This window comes from Cavia porcellus, unplaced genomic scaffold, assembly GCF_034190915.1.
Source record: "Cavia porcellus strain 051 isolate PalLab524CR breed Dunkin Hartley unplaced genomic scaffold, mCavPor4.1 scaffold_2, whole genome shotgun sequence".
Taxonomy (NCBI): Eukaryota; Metazoa; Chordata; class Mammalia; order Rodentia; family Caviidae; genus Cavia; species Cavia porcellus.
The window spans coordinates 30,458,935-30,477,842 of NW_026947485.1; the positions used below are offsets into that span (position 1 = coordinate 30,458,935).

Genomic DNA, 18,908 nt, shown 5'->3' on the forward strand with positions numbered 1-18,908 from the left:
TTATTTTAATGTAACATGTTAAGGCCCTACCAAGATAAGGCTCTCACTAAAAGTTAAAACCTCATTAAAAGCGGGCTGCAGCTCATGTATTTATTTTATGATAGGTACTATTATCACTCCTGTAAGATAGGGAAACCAAGGCAAGAAGTTCTAAGAATTTTAGGGAAGAAAGCAAATCTGCTGTGTGCTGAGGTCCAGGGAACAGAAGTGAGTTGACTTCAGTCTATCTTGTACAAAGGGCAGGGTTGGAAATCCAGTCTTCCCCTTCCCACCTAATTATTCTTTACACTGTAGTAAGTTGTTTCTCAGGGAAGGACCTGAGGAGACTCAGTGTGTTCCTCACTGTACTTAATCTTTGTATCATTTTTCTTCCAAAAATAATTTCAAGCAGACTACATAAATGCATGAAATACAATACTACAATGCACAAATGAAGAAAAAAAAAAAACAGGGAGACTATGAGTCAGAAAATACTGTAAAATTATCCCTCCAAAACATGTTTAAGGTCATTAGAAATTGGAAAACATGTGACACAATTTGATATGCAACTGCTTTTTAGGGTGAGAAGACAGAGGGAGTAAATACCAGCACCCGAGGCACAGCGTAGGTGTGGACAAGGTAAAAAGCCCACCAGCTGCCCAGGGGCAGAACGGCACTTTCTGTTTCTGAGGTCTCTGAGCCTAGTCTTAGAGCAACCCCCCTTTCATCTCCAGATAGTGCTAAGTCACACTTTCATTTTAGCAGATGGTTGTTGAGTTGCCCTGTTAGAACAAGAACTACCTCAGAGACAGATAGCCTTGTGCCAGGAGCACCTCCCATTAGATGACTGAGTTTTGATGACTGCCACCAGGTCAGTATAATGTAGCAATAATCCTGATGGTAGGACTTAGGCATAAATACCTGAGAATCCAAGATCATACTCTATTTGAACTCAATTTAAAAAACATTTTAAAATTGTAATTAAGAATCAAATAAAATCAGCTTGATTTAAAATATTTATTTCTGACTACAAAATAAGCAGTACAGTTTTGTTGAAAATAAAAATATTACAGAACAAATTTCATGTACGTAGACTTTTTGAAGCTGAGTGTATCTTTCCATAGTTACAGTTTTATATAGATGTGTACATATGTGTATGTAGTCTTGTACCACATAATAATGTTTTGGTCAGTGATGAACCACATATAAAACACTGGTCTCATGAGATTATATCACCTAGTGATGTAGTTGTCTTAATTTGTATGAATGCACTCCAAATGTATGATGGTTACACAATGACGGTGTCACCCAATGACACTCACAGCTTTCTTAGACTGTGTCCTATCATTTAACGACTCATGATTGTATATATATGTGTGCTTTATATCTACCTACAACTACATTTATACTCATACACACATATATAATTGAGAGAGAGAGTTTCAGAGAGAGGAAGATAGGCAGAATTCAGACCAAGCAAAAAAGAAAGAGAAAGGCAGACAGTCTCTCTGACACCTTTCAGTATAATCATAGGGGATTTAATAGGGTCTTATCCATGTTGAAATACGTAAAGGACTCCAAGGCTCTTCATTTGAAAATCTTCCCATTTTTTTAACATTCATATCTTTCAGTAAAATTTTGTAACTTTTTTATACATTGCTTATTGGACTTAATACTATTATATGTGTTTGTCTTTAATATTATGAACATTAACATTTGTTTTATTACATTTTCCTGGAACACTTCTAATTCTTATGGCATTTTAAACTTTTCATCTCTGTGCTTAAAATTCTCTTCTGCTTGTAAGATTTTTGTTCTCTACAGAGATTTTCTCAAACTGAAACATTTGCTGAAAATATGTAACAAGAATGTCATTGCCTTTGTTAACTGAGAAGTTTTGAAAATTCAGTTTATTTCTAAATGTGAATAGTGTGCCAAAATTCTTTTTCTGTTCATTAAACTTTGTGAGTCAGCTCTTGCATCTATGGTTATTATTTCTGTTATTCTTTAATGGATACATATATGTGAGCCTTGGAAGGATTGAAGAAAGACTAAACCAACCCAAAACAAAAACAAACAAAAAATAACAGAGGGAAAGGTGGGGGCTGATTCTTCCTGATTCCATTTTTCTTTCTTTATCCATCAGTCCTATGTCTGCAAAATGACAGGTAAGGAACCAGCGGGTAAGGAAAACAACAAATGTGTGCTTGAGTGTCAGCTATCTCTTGCTAAACTGTATAATGTTTTCCATTTTGCATGCGCTGTGATTCTTACCCCACAATTTTATTTCATTATATTTTGTAAGAGATAGGGTCTTTCTGGTTTGCTCAGCCTTACCTCAGACTCTTAAACTCAAATGATATCTCTGCCTCAACTAGCAAATAGCTGGGACTAGAGTTGTGTGCCACTTTGCCTAACTCAGCCACAATTTTAATAACACTCATTTTCCTCTAAGTTGTGCAAGTGACATGTCTGACACAAGAAACTGAGAACATTTAAAAGCTCAAAATTATAAAAATCCTATTACCCAGAACAGTCATGTCCCCATATAACCTCTATCATCTGTGGGTTTCCCCCAAGGACCTAAGCTCATGGGAAGGATTTTTGCTTTTGGGAAGTGCTCCTGGGAAATGAGAAAGAGGGGTTGGGTAGAAAAAGAGAAGAAGACAAGGAGGGAAAAGCAGCTTTCAAAAGTGCTTTATCAAATGGTTTTCCACTCAATGATGAGGACTCAGTCTCCCCATGTCCTCTCTGACGAGACCTGGAGAGTGTGCTTCTAAATTGCTCACTCCAGAGATGGGAGAGGTGAGTGCAGTCCAGTGGCATGCAGGAACCTGCTTGGCTCTGCTTGGCACAGCCTCCTGTGCGCGGCTCTCACTGACTTTATATTCAGTGACATCAGTTGCAGCTTTCAGTTGACCTAGTGGGGGTACCTGGTGCACACACATGTAGGGGCTGTTTGTCAGAAAGTGCACTACTGATATTTATTCACACTCTCCCATCCTTCTTTGGTCAAGGGTCACCCCATGTGGCACCAACTGCCCTGTTTCTCCAAGGCTGCGCAGCCAACAGAAGATAAAGGCGTTTCCGCAGACAGCCAAGGGGGCTGAGAGAACCTCCTCCTGGCAGAGGTGAAGTGTGGCGGGGTGACAGCTGCTCTGTTGGTTTCTATGGCAGTAATTGGAGTGAAAATCCTGGCGGAGGAGACGCGAGGCATCAGAGCTGTATGATCTGAGCACTACTAATGGTTTGATAGTTTTTTTTTTCATGTGCATGGGTGCATGCACACATGCATATGTGCACATGCACACACACATAGTTTTGAATTTAAGAGATGTTATTACACCAACCATACGTGTCTTCTCAGCTTTTCTGTGTTTACTTGACAAGAAATGGTGAGCACTTTCCATGTCAGCCAATATGACTTGAGTGTTTTATTAATCTCGCACTGTCAAACATCTAGGCTATTGCTAGTTTCATGCTATTATTATGTTATGATGTAAACTTTGTATCTATATTTTTATAGACACATCATACTCATTCCTTGAAGTAGAATTACTGGGTTAGAGGGCTACAGACTTTAAAAAATCAGATTGCCTAACCTTTAGTGTGTATATTGACAAAATCCCATATCTTAAGATCCTTTCTAATTATATTATTCTATAATTTTCTCATTCTATTACAAATATCCATAATTTTTTCAGGATTAGTGCAAGCTGAAATAAAAAGTTAGGTTGCTTATAACCTATCTTATATAACTTATGTCCAATAACCCTGACTAGCATGTACTTTTGAAAACCAAAGGTATTCTACTCTAATAACTTTATACAAAGAAATAACATTTTTCTGAATAAACTCATATTAAAAATTACAAGTCAATATATTTTTAGACCTTAAAAGTTAAGTAAGATATTCCTATGAGGGCTATTAATCATTAGTCATAAATATATTATCCTCATGTCTTTAAATATGAGAAGTCTTTTGTCTGTAAATCTATCCTCATAGCTATTTTATTTGGAAGAGAGCATAGGACAAATGATTCATTGATCCTGAAGTAAAGCAATATCATTCTAGAATAAAAGGAAAGAGCCAAATAGTAACAAACAGTGATATTTCTGAATTTGAGTTTAATTCTTCAAGACTGTTGCAATCTATTGTACTTGGCTGTATTTCGTTCTTCTAGTCATATATTTTTTTAAAAAGTTTGAAATGTTGCATGTGTGCTCGAACATGACATTGCTACTCCATTTAATTCTATTGTTCTGTAAGAAATTAGAAAATACAAAATTACTGTAATGAAGCCAGAATAGGATTTCTGAAGACTTCAGGTTTAACATTCATCAAATGTATCTTCTCTGTTCTAGCTGTGCTAGCTCCAGAGATAACGCAGTGAAGCAGACAGATACCATCTCTCTCCTCTCAGGACTTGCAATTATAAACCACATTCCAGTGGAAATAAGGAAAGAAGCAGATGCCCAAACTTAGATGTGATCTTCGGTCTTCCATTGCCCTCTCAGATGTTAAACAATCTCTATGTGTCATTTCCTTACTGAACAAGCAAAGCTACACTGGTCTAACTTTTGAGGAAAGTCTCATAAAGTTGATTTACCAAATTAAATCATAATCTAAAAACACTTTAGTTTTTTAATAGCAGAAAATATAAAACAGTAGTGTGAATAACAAACATACCTATTTTAATTGATAGCAACTCTTGCCATGGTTGTGTTGAATGTTCTTCCAAAAGCCTATCCATTAAACACTTGGTTCCTGGGGTGATGCTATTGGAAGGCAGTATAAACTTTAGAGGTTTAAGGCTCTCCTTACTGGGAGGTCCTTGGGTTATTGGGGTGCCTTCAAAGGGGATCATGGAATGCTGGTTCCTTCCTCATTTTCTTTTTTGACTCCTGACCATGAAGTGAGCAGTCTGCTCTACAACAAACTGCCTGCCATTGCTTTCTGGCTTACCTACCAAAGGTGCAAAATATTGGGTCTGCTTGGTCTTGGACTGGAAACTCCCAAACTACAAACCAAAACAATTTTTTCTTTCTTAGTTTTCTCAGGTATTTCATTATAGTTTCTGAAGGCTGATTAATGCATCTGTATTTTTAGGGTTGCTCCAAGTGGTTAACATTTCTTCCCAGTTTGTATGGAAAAATCCTCTCTTAAAAGTTCATCTTTTGGCATAACAGTGCTATTGTGGATCCTAACAGGTCAGCATAGGCCTGCATGGCAGGCTGGTCCTGGCTAAAACCATGAATGGAGAGCCACAAGCCGCTCTCCCTGGACTGGGAAGGGGCTTCTTTTCAACTCCGTTTATTCAGCATCTCATACCTGCGCTGCTCTTTCCTTATTAAAAGTTTTCAGAAACTAATGTAGTATTAATACACATAGAATATAAAATATAAATTTTAGGAGAAACCAAAAGGGTGAATTTAGGAGAAAAAAAGCTTTAAGGGAAAGAAATTAACTTAAATAGGTACTTTATGCTTAGGTACTGGTGAGCACACAGAATATACTGAGGTATAAAAAAAGTCTAAGTGTAAAATAATTGAAGAATAAAAAAGAGAAAACTATTGTTTAACACTACTAGGTCATGTGATCAGTGTCAGGTGCAGAGGAAGAGCCCAGGCTTTGGGTGACAGACACAGTGCGCCTGGTGTGTTAGCATTTTGTCACTCTAATATTCAAGATAATCAACTCCTAAGCAGGAAGAGTTTATTTTGGCTCGTAATTTTGGAGGTTTCAGTCTACAATTAGTTGGCCCTTTTGCTGTGGGTCTTTGGCAAGGTAGTGCATCATGGCTGGAACACATGGTAGAACGAAGATCCTTTTATCAGTCAGAAATCAAAAGGGAAGAATTGAACGGGTCAGGATCCCTAAATCCCATAATGGGGGAGTTAAGGACTTGAAGACCTTTCTCAAAGCCCTACCCCCCAAAGATGTCAAGTTTCCCAAGAGCTATGCCCTTAGGGTCCAAGCTGTTGGCAAATGGCTTTTAGGGTTATTTAAAATTTAGCTATAACATGTAAGTTTGAGATCTTACAGGGCCTCTGTTTCTTCTGCCACAAAACTGAGATAATATCTAGTTTATAAGATGATATCTATTATAATATTTTATCATTTATCACGAGGTTTAAATATGGTAATATGTGAAAAGCAGTGGACCTTATTAAATGGCCAATTGATATGGGGTGTGGCTGGATTACAAAGGTGTTTATGAGGTCTATATATGAGCACTTCTTGAATCCCTTTGCTATCTGTCAGTTAGGTACAACAGGCTTTTTGATCATTTCTGAACCCCAGTACTTTTGAATACTAATGGACACATATGGAGGACAGAATGGGAAGAGCAGACTAATTTGAAAAACAAATCAACTTCTGCTATTTTTATGAAGTAAAATATTGATTCCTTAGTTTGTATTCTAATAAATCAGGACCTCATGTTCTGTGTTCATTTACTCTTCACTTATAAGCTGCAAAGATATTGTAAGTCAAATATTTTTCCTTAGAAAATGTATTTTAAAAGTTAATTGTCTCAATTCTTTTTATTAGGTTAAAAAACTGATAAAAACAACATAACTTTTGAGGAAAGCACAGCAAATATGGAACATGTCATAAATTTTCATGTCATCCTTGCGCTCAGGCCACGCCAATATTCTCTATAGCATTCCAATTTTAGTATTTAGGCTGCTAAAATGAGAACAGCAAGCTTGTTTTGAGTGTAAAATCTGGGAAATATTCCTAAGAAATTCTGATGCAGATCTTCAGTAGATCCTCAAGTACCTACATTTTTCTAAGACTGTAGGTCATTTCAGGCAAAGTGGCTGGAGTAATCTTAGAGAAATATGTCTTGAGAGAGGTTGCTTTGATATTCACTTTGAGAAACCCTTGTTTGGTCATCTGGTAATGCAAAGGAAAAGCAGCGCATCTTTCAGAGGTGGAAAGGTTAAAGACAATGAACAACTAATTTGATTGGCAAAGTAAAGTCAAAGATCATTTTCATTGTGAAGTGAAATTTTGGCAGTGTGTCTTTATGGGAATGTTCCTTTGTTATTAATACATATTTAGATTACTATGAATCTGGGGATGATTTGCTTTCTAACAAGTTACTAAATACTGAGTTCTGCTGGAGAGCTGGAGCAAGATGGCCAGGTTCTCTTTGCAGATATGAAAACAGCACATGGTGGGCCTGGAAGTACCATAGTCCAGTACATGTAGTTCTGTGGTGTTATTTCTTTTTTTTAAAATTTTATTTAAAGAAAGACTAAACAAAACAGAAAATAGGTAGAAATAATACATATGTTCAGAGAAAAAAATAAACAGTAAGAAATCACTAGTTGATGTTTACATATTATGTTTTACAAATAGTTGTTCAAAACACAAAAATGGAACATGTAAAGTGGAAATTCAAATAGTGACACTGCAAACAGTTCTGTTCAACTGTCCAACAAAAACTTAGTAACATGGTGGTCAATCCTATATGCTTAAACATACATGCAGTTATCCATATCTTCATTTATGTTTAGATTAAACAAACTAAAGCAGGTTAAAATCATTCTGAACAAAGAATAATAGTATTGCTGGATTTCACATCATGACACTCCGTGATCAGCACTGGGTACTGTAGTGTCTTTTTTGTTTTAATTTAATTTAAAGAAAGACTAAACAAAACAGAAAATGGGTAGAAATAATACATGATTTCAAAGAAAAAACTAAACAGTAAGAAATCACCAGCTGATGATTACAGATTGTCTCCTTACAAATAGTTATTCAAGCTACTAAAGTGGAGCATATAAAGTGGGGATTCAAACAGTGAGATTGCAACCAGTTCTGTTCAACTATCCAAAAAAAAAAAACCTTAGAAATATGGTTATCAATCCTATACACTTAAACATACATGCAATTATCCATATCTTCAATTATGTTGAGATTGAACAAACCCAAGCAGGTTAGTATCACTCTGAACAAAGGATAGTATTATTGCTAGGCTTCACATTATGACACTCCAGGACCAGCACTGGGTATTTTAGTGTTTCTTTTTCTTCAAAGTATTTGTTCATTTCATCATATGTCATAAGATTAGTTCTCATACACTGTTTATAGATTTTACACATGCATGAGTCTTAACATATATTTCTATCCTTTCTATATTAGAGGGAGAAACAAAACAAAGCAAGGCAAAACAAAACACATTCCTATTAAACACAAGAAATGAAATAAACATATAAGACCATTGTACAAAGAGTTCTACCATGGTTCCTGTGTTGTCTCTTGTTATCTCCAATAGAATTGGCTATATCATCAGACATAGTATAATTGAATATATCAGTATTAATAACAGTATTAATAAATATACAACTTTGTATATAGTATAGAACTTCAAAAACAGGCAGTTATCAAACCAGAATGTGTACTGTAGAGTCTTGTCATCTTCAGTGTAGTTGCCTCTACTCTTAGACTTGATACTATCAATCATATCAGTTTTGAATAAAATCTTCTCTGCCTCATTTCTGTTATGCTCTTTTTTTGCCATTAGTTGTCCGCTTATCTTCTTCATTCTGTTGTCTGCTCCATTCATTGAGGCCTCTCTGCCACTGTTCCTGGAATCCTAGTACTTTTCTCTCTCTCTAGAATGCCCTGCAGTATTCTCTGTAGAGTTGGATTGGTGGTTGCGAATTTCCCAAGTTCCTGTTTCTCTTGGAAGCATCTTGTTTTTCCATTAATTTCTAGAGACAGTTTAGTAGGGTATATCAATTGGGGCTGGAGGTTATTTTCTTTCAGGGCTTGGAATATTTTGCTCCAGGCTCTTCTTGACTTGATGGTTTGTGTCAAGAAGTCTGCCGTTATTCTGATGGGCCTTCCTTTATAGGTGATGGCTCTTGTCTCTAACAGCTTTTAATATTCTGTTCTTATATTGAATTTCTGGGATTTTGATTATTATATGCCTGGGTGTAGCTCTATTTTGGTTGTAGGTGGCTGGAGTTCTGTATGCCTCATATATCAGAATATCATTTCCTTTTCCTATGTTTGGGAAGTTTTCCTTAATTATTTCTGTGAATAACCTTTGTAGTTCCTTTATTTGTACCCCTGTTTCTTCATTCACATTATTCTCAAGTTATAGATCTTTTGTCATCTTCTAGCCTTTGTATTGTTACTGCTTATTTCCTTGTTATTTTTTAAAAGTTTTCCCTTTCACAATCCCACATTGCAAAATTGTCCTCCAGTTTGGATAATCTATCCTTAGTTTCTTTCAAGCTGCTTTGCCATCTTTCCATAGAGTTTTTAATTTCCTGGTGATCTCTTTGAATCTGCTTCATGTATTCTATATTTTTTTTATATTCTTCATCAAATGGTTCTCTCCTTTGTTTGTGTTCCTCCCTTCTGTCTATGTCTGCTTGAGGGGTGCTTAGTATCTCTTTCATTAATCTTCTTATATCTTGCTTTACTTGGTTAAATATTTCCCTTTTGAACTCATCTATGAGGTCCCGAATATATTTCTTAATGTCTACTGGCGCCGTGTCTGATATTGCATGTTTGCTGTTCTCATTCTCCTTTTTATTTTCTTGTCCTGGGTCAATGTTCTCAGGGTTGGGACCTGGTGATTTTTTGTTGTGCTTCCTCTTCCCATCTTTTTTGCTTCTTACAGAAGGCCCCAATTTCTTTCTTTGTTGGTTGCAATTCTTCCGAAGCACGCTGGCTAGATGACCCTTCCCACTGCCATGTGCTAGTGAGTTGCAGACAGGGACACCATATACTGGCCCCTCCCCTCTGGATCAGTCAAGCTACTGTGGCCTGCACTGTATTACTTTGTGGCACCTCCCCTCCGGATGAGTCAAACTTCTGAGGCTTCACTGGGTTAGTGTGGTTAGTGTGTTCCACCGCTGTAGGGACTTGATTTTGGATAACCTATTGGATCTCAGCCAGGTTGTGTGACCCAGGCCTAGCTCACTCCACCAATCCCGTTCGGGAAGGGAACAATTGACTGAAGACACTGCTGCTCCTTGTACTTGCCAGTCCTGCCCAGTCCCAGAATGTGGTCTGCCAGAGCCCCCCCTATTTATGGAATGGCTCCACTCCCGCCACTCACCACTGGTCAATGTAGGCACCCTGCCAACTCAGCTCTCTGGCTCACCAACCCCCAAACTCAATGTAACTGCGCCCCCAGTGAGTTGAAGCGGTGGGACCTCGGATGGTCAGCAAGTTGCCTTAATTTCTTCTTGGGATGAGAGAATCCATCTCCCTCTGTTTGGGGCTCCCCACCTCTGTGTTAAGTTGAATTCTAAGTTGACCATCTCAGGGGCCTTTGTAGCCAGTTGTTATCTACCCACCATCTTCCTTGGTGTTATTTCAATCCAAATGTTTCCACATGTGGAGAAGGTGCAGTGTCTACTGTATTCTGATGAACTGTCATTTTGGTGATGGCTGATGGGCCTTCCTGAAGGTAAGGGCTTCGTAGATGGTCAGTCATCTGGAAGTAAATCTTGTATTACAAAGTCTTTGTTGAAGCACTGGATGGAGCTTGGGTTCTGGGAGAAGTGGTCCTAACAGGGGTGTTGTTAGAGAAATAGTGGCTACTTCAAAGTGGTGGTCACAGCCCAGAGACTAAGGAGATGGAGCTGGTAGTCCATGCCTCTTGGAGTGGTTCTTTTTATGACTGTGTGCAGTTAGGTCCACTTGGAATTGATCTTTGCCACTAGTTGGACTTTTACTTGTTTCTTTTTCTTATCCAGTCCCTTAGTAAATATAGCATGTTGAGTAGATTTTTATTCCATAAATATTGAGCACCTGCCACCTTCAAGGGGGATCAGCAAACCTAGTAGACAAGTGTCCTGCTTTCAAGGGCTCTTTTCTAATGTTAGCTTCTGATATATGTAGGGAATTAAGAAGTGAGTTAGTATCCAAAACTTAATCTGGTTCCATGAAGAAGGCTGCACAAATGTCTGCTTTCTTTGTGAGCACCTGGTGGGATGGGCCTGGGGTCTGGAAAGGTCTGAGTACTTAATTCATTTTGATACCAAGACCAATATTCTGCTATCCTCCACTATAGAGAAGCCTTTTTAAATTTGGGCCCACTAAGTACACATTTTCATTAATGCTCTGTAGAACTTACATGGGCAGCTTGAACTCCAAACTATGAGGAAAGAAAGTCAGCTCTTTGCAGCTTCTACTGGAAGCATAAGTAAAAACCACTTAGTTTTTTGTTTGTTTGTTTTTGTTGTCAGGGTTTTGCTATGCAGTTCAGGCTGGCTTTGAACTCACTTGGTAGCCCAGGCTGGCCTCGAACTTGCAGCAATCCTCTTGCCTCAGCTTCCTAGAGCTGGGATTATAGGGGTAGGCCACCATATCCAGCCTTCCTAGTCAGTTCTGATGCAAATGAGAATTGTTTATAATTAACAGTTACTTTTTTGACATCCAAAAATAGCACTCTCTGTGCTTTTTCTAACCAAGCTCATGTCACTTAACATCGTATTTTAATTTGAGAAAAATTTCCTCCCATCACAGAAATAATATACATAAACCTATTAAAATCTAAAAAATAAAGAGTAGGGGAAAATTTAATAGCCTGTCTTGTGATATATTTTTTCTTTTAATGTATTCGGTTTTACATAGTTGCAGTTACATGTTATGCATAAAATTGCATATGCTGGCTTCTTTTAAAATCTGTTTTAAAAATATCTGTTAACCATATGAAACAGGAAAAATATCTCTTAGAAATTCATTTCCCAGAGCAACTATTCTTTCCTTTAATACTCTGGTACATTTCTTTGTCATTCCCTCTCCTCCACCCTCTTCTCTCCACTCTCCTCCACTTCAAATACGCTGGATGACAATTTTGTTAACAGAGGAGCCTAGGTATACCCTGTTAGAAAGACCATAAGAAGCAGCTCAGTGAAAGATCATAGGCATCAGAAGTCTTTCTCAATTAAACCTCTGTGACCCGTGACTCTGTGTGACTTTCAAAGGTTAAGCAAACCATCGTTTGTGTACCAGGGCAGAAAAAAAAGTAGTGCATTATGCTGCACTATTGTCATCTGCTTTTGTGTAGGGAGAATATCTTTGAAAAATAATTCTTCTGGTTAAATTTCTTAACAGAGTGACTGGTGTAGCTATTAATAGCAAGTGCTGGAAGAGAACACTGTTCATTACTGTTTTAAGTGGCCATTAAGCATGAAAAAGATTTCCTCTGAACAGAGAGTTGAAGGATATGGCTCAACAAGCTCACTTCCTGGCACTGGGAAGTAGAGAGAGCTGCTGAGAAGAGACTGAGATGAGGGGGACACAGTAGGGCTGTGCTTTGCACACACACAAGTAGCCTCCATTGGGAGAACTTGATTTCAGGCCCCAACTTGAGTAGCTGAGGACTCCTCTGGCCATTCTGTGACAATATCCTCTTTTTGGAATTCTTAATTTTCATTAATATCTTGGTCATCTGAACATATTTTTTAGAGATTTCCTGAATAGAATACAGGAATGATTTATTCTCCAAGACATCACAATTTTGAGAGTAAATACTATTGCCTTCATGAGTTGAGAATCCCAGTTCGAAAATTCAAACTTGGAAACATTTTAAACAACTGACATGATGTCACAAGTAGAAAATTCCACCTTAACCTCATGTAACAGGTGGCAGTCAAAATGCAGGTGTACAAAGAAGTTTATAAAAATTACATGTACACAGCTGAATTTATATATTTTTACATATATACATATATCTGAATTTCATGTTTATACCTTTTTTTTTTGTTTGTTATTGAGTACTGGGAATCAAACTCACAAGGTCATACTTGCCAGGCAGGCACAGTGTTACTGAGCTATATTCCCAGTCCTTATGTTTATACTTGAGTTCAATCTTTATTACAAGGTAATGAGATATCTTATTACTTAGATGTAAACATATAAACTGAAAAAAATGTAAAAAAAAAAAAACTACTGGAAATATCTATCTAGTCAGAGTCCAATAAAAATTGTATATATACTTTAGGAAAAGAAAAATATTAAATATCTAGAAGCTAATGACCAGCATTTTGAGCACCTTTTGTGATTGTAACGGCCAAAGGTAGTTTGTATTAATCTCATGATGTCTCAATAAACTTGGTACTAAAGTATTTATTCAGGTTTTTCTTTTCCTGAATGTATATACATTTTTGGCTCTCTCGCTCTCTCTGTCTCTCTCCCCATATGTGTATATGTATAATATATATTATATATATATATCTTTGCTGTGTTTATGCATGTACGTATATATGTAATAATTTTTTAAAAGCTTGTAGAGACGTCATGCTTTCACTATCTTCTGGAAATTACTATTGTAGAGGCCATGTCTGAGGTATCCTTTTATTTTCTCTGCCTGTGTGAGGTTTCTTTTAGGATTTTATAGAATATGCATTATGTGACTTTCTAGAATATGCTCTTCTGCAGACCTCTAAATATATTTTCCCACTGTGCAATCCAGTTTCTTTCACTTTCTCTTGCAGTCCTTCCATGATAAAGTCTTGGACAGGAAGTCTTGCACTGGGATAAGGAGGTCAATGTTAAAGAAGGTTTTAGGGTGCAGAAGGAAGTAACCTCCTGCGGAGGCCTTCCCTGCCCACCTGTCCCTAATCCCAGTCCTACTCCTGCATTTCTTCTCTCTGCCTACTTTGCTATTCTCTAGAACACTTCCCTGCCTGACATAGATCAGGTTTGCTCCTCTATGGCCTCATAGACTTTTCCTAGTCATGCTTTGCTGGATTGTATTGAGATTACATTTTGGTCTTAGTCATTCTTCGTGAAAAATGCACAAACAACATGGGATTTTCCCTGTTCCCATGACACCATTTTCTTGTGAGGGGTACAATGTGCTATTATTGCAAATCAGTCCAAAGGTTTTTTTTTGTTTTGTTTCGTTTGGATGGAAATTACAAATTGGCAAAGCGCAGTTCCAGGCATTGAGTTCCAGGGGTTCTCACCCCTTAGGTGCTAGAAGTAGTGTTACAGCCTATGGCAGTTTTTGTTAGCTCCTCAGCAGTCAAGGCTCAAACCCCATTCCCATCCCGAGCCCATGATAGCTTCTGTTGCTTCCCAAAGCTCTCTACAAATCTGTGTTGTTCTCTTTCCAAAGCTACCATTTGCTGCTGGTAGATACCACAGATTAAAATTTGTTGTTGCCATTAGTCAATGCTGATGGCTGGTATTGATTGATATCACTGGTGGTCACTGTTAATTGTCCCCAGTTAATTCTGCCAATTTCTGGTGCTCTTTAAGGGTAGCAGCCCCTACTATTCACTGCTCTTTTTAACATGACTTCTCTGTCCAACTACCCAAGAGTCTTAAGTGGATTTATAGGCCTTCCTAGGCCCTGCTACCCAAAAATTAATCAGAAGCAGATTTACAGGATCACTGGAGCAAGGCTTTACTTGGACTTGTGCTGCAGTACAGGTCTAGAGGGAGCCTTGCCATTCTAACCCAAGAAGTATGAGAATGTGTTGCTTATGTGGAGGACAGAGAGGGAAGAATCACCTGGGATTGGTCCAAGTTTCAAGTCTTGGCAGATGGAGCCTTCAGGGATTGGCTACAGGGTGAAGTCAGCTGGTATTGGTCAAAGTCTCAAGTTTACTGTGACAGAGGTGATGGCACAAGATGGAGTCTTTAGAAGTGGCCATACCCAGCAGCAGAGCCTTTTGGGACTGGTTCATTCTTCAAGCCTCCTGTGTTCAATGCAGACATCCCCTGGAGCTCCTGGGCATCTGCAGCAGCTGCAGCTGTAGCTGTTAGTGATAGCATAAACCATTCTAGTCAGGAAAAGAAAAGGTCATCTGTTTCTTGTTTATGTCACTAGTGCATTCTCATCCTTCCTGCTCCTAACTGTTTCCTCCGAGTGTCAGGAACGTTAGTCAGCTTTGCATTGTTGTGACAAATACCTGAGAAATTTACCTTAAGTGAGGAAAGGTTTATTTTGGCTTTTATGATTATAGGTTTTAATCCTTGGTCAGCTGGCTCTTTTGCTTTAGGCCTGTCACTGGTGAGGCAGAGGAAAGCTTCTCACTTCATGCCAGTCAGGAAGGAGATGAGAGAGAGAGAGAGAGAGAGAGAGAGAGAGACAGAGGCAGAAAGAGAGACAGAAAGAGACAGACAGTCAGAGACATAGAGAGACAGAGATAGAGAGAAACAGAGAGAGAGACAGAGACAGAGAGAGGAGATAGACAGAAAGAGACAGAGAGACAGAGACACAGAGAGACAGAGATAGAGAGAAACAGAGAGAAAAAGAGAGAGACAGAGAGACAGAGAGAGAGAGAGGGAGAGAGAGAGACAGAGAGAGAGAGAGCGAGAGAGAGAGAGAGAGAAAGAGAGACAGAAAGAGACAGACAGACAAAAACATAGAGAGACAGAGATAGAAACAGGGAGAGAGACAGAGACAGAGAGAGGAGAAAGACAGAAGAGACAGAGAGACAGAGACACAGAGAGACAGAGATAGAGAGAAACAGAGAGAGAAAGAGAGAGAGAGACAGACAGACAGACAGAGAGAGAGAGAGAGAGAGAGAGAGAGAGAGAGAGAGACTGAGACCAGAGAGAAAGATTGTGAGGATCAGATTTAATCTCCAAGGTCACAGTCCCATGATTCAATTCCTATGACTAGGCCCCATCTTCTAATAAACCATTCAGCATAGATTAATTCATGGATAAAGTTAATGCCTTCACGATCCAATCACTTCCCAAAAGTTCATCACTTTTGGGACTTTGGGAACATTTTACATCTAAAGTGTAACAAACAATTTCTTTCATTTTTTTCAAACTTGTTTTATTTTATTTATTTAGTTTTTTCTTTGAAAACTACTGTGTCTACTATATTTTTAATTTTAAAATGAAGAAAGAATAAAAAATGGTGCAGAATTTCAAAACAAAAAGTCGATTAACACTAATTAATATATTGTATATTGCTATCTTCAACATAGTTGTTCCGATTACAAGAAATAGGCATGAAAAAGTGATCGAACAATTGAATAATAAAAGCACAAACTGTTTTGATAAACTAACAGATCAGTAGTATTGTTATCTATCTTGTATAAATATATATATATGAATACATGCATATACAAATATTTTTCCCTTCTCTCTTTTCTCTTTTCCCCATCTTAGTTGTTCTTAACTTTGGAGCAATTTCTTTCCCTCTCACTTTCACAATACCTATTGTACATTGTGGATTTCATTTACTTTTTCAGTTTTTTCCACTAGGGAGACAATGTAATACTTATACATGCAAGTCTGATTTATTTCCCTTTTACGTATGGTCTCAAGTTGCATTCATTTACCTAGAAAAGCCTCGAGTTTATCTTTATAGATATAATGGAGTAATATTCCATTATAAAAAATACCTCATATTTTTTAATCCATTTTGTGGTTGAGGGCATTTGGATTATTTCCAAGATTTAGCTATTACAAATTGTGCTGCTATAAACATGGGTGCACATATATCACTGTGGGATGATGTTTTCAATTCTGGGAAAATACTCAGAAGGGCAATACTTGGATTGAATGGGACCTCCAATCCTTGTATTTTGAGGAGTCTCCACATTGATTTCCACAGTAGTTGTACCAGTCTGCACTGTCACCAACAGTAGAGAAGGGCTCCTTTTTCCTCACAGCCCCTCTAGCATTTGTTATTGGTTGATTTCTTGATGATAGCCACTTTTTCTGGAGTGAAGTGGAATCTCGGTGTTGTTTTAATTTGAATTTCTCAAATGACCAGTGATGCTGAACATTTTTTCATATGTTTATTTGCCATTTGTAATTCTCCATCTGAGAAGCGTGTATTCATTTTAGATCCCCAGTTTTGGACTGTGTCTTTGAATCTGGGGCCCAGATTTTTTTCAGTCTTTCTTTGTATTTTCTAGATATAAGTCCTTTGAAGGACAGTTGGCTAAAATTTTTTCCCATTCTTGGGGATTTATTTTCACTTCGTTAGTGATTTCTTTTGATGTGCAAAAACTTTTTAATAAGATGCGATCCCAGTTGTTGATTCTTTGAAGTATTTTCCATGCATTTTTCATTTTGCTCATGAACTCTTTACTTACTCTTCTATCTTCAAGGTTTCTACCTAACTTGTATTCCAGTGGATTTAGGGTTTATGTTTTAATATTTAGATCTTTGACCCATTTTGACTTTGGTTTAGTGCATGGTGGTAGACTGTGTTTAGTTTTAGTCTTTAGCATGTAGAAAACCAATTTTTCCAATACTATTTATTAAAGAGGCTGTCTTCCAGTGAATGCTCCTTTGTCAAAGTTAAGGTGGCTGAATATCTTTGTTGTGTCTGCATCTTCTAACCCGTTCCACTGATCCTCAGGCCTGTTTTGTTTTGTTTTTTTTTTTTTTTTTGGCCAGTATCATGCTGATTTTATAACAGTAACTTTGTAGTATAATTTCAAGTCTGGGATTATGATGCCTAACAATTAATTTGTAAACGGATGTAATACTAACTGATGTTCTACTTGAAAGACTGCTATACAACAGCAGTGTGACTGTGTTCATTCCTCTACAGAGCCATGGTTGCCTCAAAAAGCAGCAGTCATGTAGTAGGTCAGAGTTTATGTATTTCTGATTGACCTAAGACTCATATTTTTATGTGGACTTTGTTTTTGAGGCTAAAAGGGAGTGAAAAGATGACTGATTTTCTGCCTAGATGACAGTTCCTTTTATTGGAGGTAAAAGTTGAGAAGATCATTCAGATTCTGGGTTCTTAGTTATAGGTTGTGGTTCTTGTTTTCTCTATTGTGATTTTTTCCCATTTTGTACCTTCATATGAATTTTAATACTATACTATTGTTTCAGGCTTTCTACCAGATTTGCTTTTTCAAATTGGGCTTGATTTATTAATTTATTTGATACACACGCTTCACAGGGAATGGAAAGGTGAAGTTTGAGGAACTCAATCTGTCCCCCAAAAGACAAGTAAGAGACTGCAAGTTTAAGTTACTATAGAATATTTAAGCGTGCCTTGTTATTGTTTCTAAATGCACACAAATGCATCTTTTAGCAATTTTTCACCACATTCACTCTTACTATTTTATATGATTAGAAAGTTTTAAATAAATCTACCTGGTTAACTAAGGTTGGAATGTGGATTATACATTTACTTTATCCATTTATAAATGTGAAGAACTGAAGACTACGAGGGAAAAAAATGAAACCCAGAGAAACTGATAGAATGTATTTAAATAATTCCTTTGTAATTTGCTGATGCTAAGACATTTTCTTCCCTTGAAAACCTGAAATTTCTCTTTTAACTTCCCTGAAGTTTGTCAGAATAAATTAATGAATTAATTAATATTCGGGCGTTTTGTGGTATTTTGACAATAGTCTTCAACCTTTTCTCATGTTACTTTATATTTGAGACAACATATTCACAGTTTGTTGATAATGCATTTCGTTGCAGCCTGAGATATCTTCAGGTCTAAAGCCAGGTTCACATTTTTGCTTTGAAGAGACAGAAATTCCAAACAAATACAAACAGTCAGGCCATAAACTTAATCAAAATTTCTGTTTTACTAGATGTTACATTAAATATGGCCATAATGCCAAGAGAAATACGTGAAAAATCCATTTGCATCCACATCTTGCTGCTTCCACATAGTATAAAATAACAAAATGCTAAGAGGTATGTGTTTATGTGGAAGAACATGTGTACGTGAATCCACTTTTCTTTTTGGGTTTGGCTGCTGTACATGTTTTGACCAATAAAAGATGGATTTCAATTAAAATCTGGGACTGGCCAGCTGCGTATCTGTTAACTTTTCTTTTGTATAATATTGGAGCACGAATTTATATACTTTCCAAAGTACTGTGTGGTTTGTTCCTTTACTTTTTCTGCAAATCTTGAACATCTTTTTCCTATCCAATTTTCCCAGAATATTTGCTTACTTAGAATTCCACTCGTCTCCAGCACAATTAAAATG

At 37.3% G+C, this 18,908-nt stretch overlaps 1 long non-coding RNA gene and 1 other non-coding gene across 2 annotated transcripts in view; one reads left to right on the forward strand and one right to left on the reverse strand.

Annotated features, from left to right (window-relative positions):
- Positions 1-18,534, forward strand: part of LOC106027268 (uncharacterized) — a 63,819-nt gene extending 45,285 nt beyond the window's left edge. The window contains exons 6-8 of the long non-coding RNA XR_010044480.1: positions 2,126-2,147; positions 2,997-3,110; positions 4,344-18,534. This is a non-coding gene — a long non-coding RNA (uncharacterized LOC106027268). The remainder of the gene's footprint in view (positions 1-2,125; positions 2,148-2,996; positions 3,111-4,343) is intronic.
- Positions 6,576-6,685, reverse strand: LOC111756246 (U6 spliceosomal RNA). The gene has a single exon (XR_002790724.1). It is a non-coding gene; the product is annotated as a U6 spliceosomal RNA (small nuclear RNA).
- Positions 18,535-18,908: the final 374 nt, after the last annotated feature.